The following is a 5,466-nucleotide window of genomic DNA, read 5'->3' as shown; positions in this document are numbered from 1 at the left end:
GACACGGGAACCGAACTCGGGACCTCTGCGTGGCAGTCTGGCTTGGTAACCGTTCGGCCACTGTTGCACTTTATTTGTATTAAGAATTTGGAGTGGTAACGTTCAATCTTGCACGTTTAACAGTTTGTAACATTATTAAATAATGTCCATCTTTTATTTTACTTTAAAGTCTTTGTAAAGTTGAATAAATATTTCTTTCCTTGTTTCTTCTATTTTTGAAAATGATGCTCTAACATTTTCCTTTCAATATTACAATTTTTAAAAGAAAATACATATGCCCCGGCGCCACCCACTGACGAGTGATATACACAGGGTTATGGATATTTACGAGACGTTTATTATATTCACGACCAATTTTACTGCTTATTTTTACTGTTTTATTATTTTTTCTCTGTCTTACAACATCTATAACTGAAACAGACTCATTAAGAAAATTATATGACTCTTAAGATAGAAGTATATTGGATTACTGCTTGCCCATCTGGTGCGCCATATACGACTTTCATATTGACGAAATATAGTCTGTTCAATATCGCTTCGTGAGATATTTAAGTATGAAATGCGGGCTACGGGAGGCACCACACCTTGACGACACAGAATCGCCTTAAGCCAGCTAAAATAAGCTTTATGTTTATGTAATAAGAACAAAAAAGAAGTTTTGCGTTTCTGCGTCGGCACCGGCGGCGGCCGGCGGTCCGAACGGACCAGCAAAGGCACTAATATAGTACAATATAAATATCTAGCCAAATACGTAATTTACATTCTAACAAGTAATTTAAATTTCACTTAATCTAATATATATTGACGAAGACACTTTTATCACGTGATCGTTTTATTCAGTGTTACTGGCACTATTTAATTTAATTATACACTAACACTAGCTCAAATGGTTTTAGCCGTTTTGACCGCCGTGTGATATTAGTGTGGTCAAGGAGCTGAACGGACTCGAAATTCACATGATGGTGAAGCTTGCGTTGGTGGGCTTCAGCGTACTTCTGCACTATCTTGTCTATGAAATACAATTGCAAGTCTCGATGGAGGTCTCCGTTTAGTACATACCAAGGGGCATTCACAATATTCCTAAGAATTTTATTCTGAAAACTTTGAATAACATCTACCTATGTGGTCTTTGCAGTGCAGTCCCAGTGTTGTATACCATAGGTCCAAACTGGCATTAGGATCTGCCTAAACAATAATAGTTTATTGTTTACAGATAGCGTAGATTGTCTGATTCTCATTAAATGGACAAGCTTTTTCTAAACGACTCAAGTCGTTTCGGCGCTAATAAGTGTGATGACTCCCTAAGGGTGCCTGGAGACGCGCGGCTGCCGCGCCTAGTATATAATATATAATAAATATATAATAGCGCCACTGCAGCGCGTCTACAAGCGTCTAATTTGAAAGCATCCTTAAAGCGGTTTCACACGGCGACTATCAACAGCGACGGAAACACGATGCAGTAGCGATGCAGTCGCTAATCGCCTACCTTTACATACGCGCGCGATATTATGCAAGCGCGCAACTGCATCGAAACAAACGCGCGATCGCATCACTACACTTGGGATTTATAGCGTTTTACGAACGCGCGTTTGCATCGCTGCCTAAAGTCGCCGTGTGTAACCACTCTTAGGCATAAAACTGCTTAATTACACGGATCACTGGTGCAAATTCAAAACGATCAACCTCGAAGATCGTAGACAAATGTCGAAGGCACTTTGAAAAACGATGGTAAATCTACTCACATTATTGTTTAATTTACGAGTGATAGAAAATAATATTTCACAAAACTTTATTTATATAATTATCTGCATACATGTAAGTAAGTAGGTAATAAAAATTTCACGTACTCTGTAATGTAGTTAAAAATTTTAAAATAGAAAAACAGGTAAAGTAAACCACTATAAAAATTTAAATTAAAAACCATGCGAAAGAAGTAAATAAATAGTTTTAATTAATAAGTTTTTCGGTAAGAAAACCGTTTCAACCACAGACATACTTATATCTAATTCAGCGAGTACATAACCAGAAATAGAGACGAAATGTCATTAATTTGTTTGAAAATTAATCTGCCATATCATTACTCTCTGCCTCGGTGGAAATGTCACGCGTGTGTACGTCAACCCCGACACGTGCATACGCCGCTGTAGCCGCTTCAACTAGCCGACCCGCCACTTCGAAATCCGAGCGGCGGCAATCGGCTAAGGATAAAAACAATTTCCGTGTGCCTGTCTCTGAAGTTGCAAAACCACAGAGGCAGACGGTCCAGTGCGACGAGGATGGCTTCACAAAGGTAACCAGTGTGGCACAGCTCCGACAGGACCGAACTTCCTGCTGCGTCCGGCCGTACCGACGACGTTGATGTACCTGTCGCGGCTGCATTACTCCACGAAGTCTGAGGAGATAGTGGAGTATATCAGGCATAAAACCAAATACACCCTGAGGGTCGAGCGGTTGGGGTCTCGCCGCAACGTGAACTTCAATTCGTTTGTGGTGAGAATACCGACCGAACATATTTCGACCTTCATGAAAGAGGAATTTTGGCCGAAGGGTGTCATATATCGGCGATTCCGCGGCCGGTTACCTGACACCAGATAGCGCCACACGTCGCCGATAAGGGAAATCGTGTAGATTAGTTTTTATTATTATATTGTATGTATGTTTGTTTTAAGGTATATATAATATAGGTGTATTTTGTTTTTATATTGTTATGTATGTTAGTCTATAAGGTATGTATGTCTTTGTTACCTGATATAAATAAATAAATAAAATAAAATAAAATAAATTACTCTGACAAATGCGTTCCGATTGGTCAGCCCGTCAGCCCGAATTCGAAATAATTGACGGGTGTCGTCTATTGCTTCACTTCAAATCGACCAGTTTAACTTGAGCTTTGCTGTAATGGACGCACATTGTAAAATTATATATTTAATATTTAATTACCGATGAAATGTGATAGCGTTTGTTTTGTAATTAGATGTTTGCTGTTTTTCCCACACCACCAATTGGAACATTGTTAGAGATATTATTTTTATTACAATAAACACAGAAAATTTTTGGAATATACGGAGACGTACACACAGGTTAGTTGTTGGCGCTGTACTATTTCAGTTTTCTAATTTGTGATTTCAGCGCAAACGAGAGCTGATATTTAAAAGTGCCATATGGTCCATTTGCCTAATGAGTTGCCAGGGATGGATGGCCCTTATTTTGTCTCTACTTGTGGTTATATACTAGATGATCTAAATGGATGCTGCACATTTTTTGTACCTCCTATGACGTCACAATCACTGTTTAGTGATGAGAAATTTCCTTCGATACTATAGCGGTTGATTGAATCGCAGACGCAGCACGCGTTTTGGACAATGATTTTTCAAATATTTATTAAATACAAGGAATCGCGAAATATACTTAAAATAACACCAAAATAAGATAATTATGTCCTATAATTAAAACAGTGTTTTAAAAAAACATTGATTCTTTAAAAAATTAAAAATTTTGTAGTTCAATTTTTGATCGACTTCAATGGTTAGCGTATAATAAAATGAGCTTATTATAGAACTGTCTTCGTTACATAATGTGATTGATTATGATTTCGTTACATTGATTGATCAAATTCAAATTCAAGATTGATGAATGGTAAGACAACTGAAAATGTTACTGCTGTCGCGTCAGTTCATTTTTAACCGACTTAAAAAAAGGAGGAGGTTCTCAATTCGATGGTATGTTCTTTTTTTTGTATGTGTGTTACGCGATAACTCCGGTATTTGTGAACCGATTCTTTTTTTGTTGGAAACTATGAAAGTACCCCCACTTTCATAGTGGCCCCATTTCATTTTGAAGAAAATCATCCACCTTTAAGGTGGCTGCTCACGCATGAAGATTCTGTTTTGTAAATAGCGCCTAACTTTAATTTAGGAGCAATTATTTTAATGGTTGATTTTGCTATTTCTCCAATTCAAGGCGTTTTTCTCTCAATATGCTTTGAGTAGTAAGAACCGATTATTATTATCTCCAGTGTCAAGTCCTGTATAGTGGCGAACCAGGGGATATTTCAATAAAACTTAACAAATAGACGTAATTCCACGTACTTTTGAGGTCGGTTTTTTTAGTACTCTGTACTGAGATTATCTTTTAAATCTAGGTTGCTTACGTGGAAAACTGAAAAACAGACCTACTATCTATTTGCATAATAAGTAACGCACCTAGTTCAGGTCAACTTCAATCTCCATAAATTTAAAGTTCAGATCTCAGGACCTCTTAGTTATAACGTCTAAGTTACATGATTGAGTACTACTAATAAATCTATTGACCCACACTAGGGCTGACACTTTTTATTAAAAAAAACCGTATTTCAGACCTCGTGTCACAGTTATACAATCTTTATTTTTACATCGTGAGCTAACAGTAGTCAAGTGTATGTCAAGTGACAGGGTGAACAAGTCATGTACTTGGTGGTAAGCAAAAGGTCTAGCCATTACAGTCGCAGTGCCACTCAGAGCTGCAAGTCGCAAAGATCTGAAAGACACTGTCACTGACTCCGTCATCATGAGACATAATGTTGCCAAGTCTGATGTGCCTGCAATTTTACGAACGCGCTTTCGTTTCATCGCGCTCACCCCGCACGGTCATCGAGCGGAGACCGCGTTGCCACCGCACAGCGACCGCGTGCATCTAACTGTCACGGCAAAATACGCTCTACTTATATAGCTTTTACGTTTTAACTTAAATGAGCATCCCGGACACGCGGGCGAATCTGGCTTGAATGTGTTGTATTTTTTAGAGGAATTTAAACGTTGTTGCCTAGTAAATAGAATTCAGATTTACTCTTACCCTTTAAAATCGAAACGCACTAATGCTCACATTACTATTTGTCAGCAGCAATGGGCATGGTAGCAGTACTTCCCTGGACAAACTCTTCCACAAGGAGCTCTGGTGCTGGCGAAATTTTTTCCAATGTTTGGTGCTTTTTTTTATAATTTTAAATGATGTTTGCAAGCCATCAGTTAATCTTAAACATCTCAGTCATTATCGGGCTAGTGTTCACTACCTAATTTCCCTGGCAATTGTTATTATTGACGCAGGATTCGATATTTGTATCTGCAATATTATTTAATATTCGAGTATGGTATCACGAAATATTAAGTAATAATTACACGATAATATACTTGAATATCTAATATAACCGGCAATAATAACCGTTGTAAGCTGCTTGTGACAACCCTAAGAATATTTCTAAGGAAAAAAAACTTTCAGATTATTCGGCAACGGCCGTATCTGAGCACGTACGATTATGGAAATAGCTCGTATTCCCTTTTACTCGTGACGTTAGGACTAGTGGAGTTGAAATCTTAGGGCAATAAGTTAGGGTATTACGATGGCCTTTCTGTACCTAACACTCTCGATGTGCTTAGAACTGAATGGATAAATGGTTCCATTGAATTTCTTAGATCGATAAAGAAGTGATTT

The sequence above is a fragment of the Hyposmocoma kahamanoa genome, unplaced genomic scaffold (genome assembly GCF_003589595.1).
Source record: "Hyposmocoma kahamanoa isolate Upper Pololo Valley unplaced genomic scaffold, ASM358959v1 92, whole genome shotgun sequence".
Lineage (NCBI taxonomy): Eukaryota > Metazoa > Arthropoda > Insecta > Lepidoptera > Cosmopterigidae > Hyposmocoma > Hyposmocoma kahamanoa.
This window is presented reverse-complemented; position numbering follows the sequence as displayed.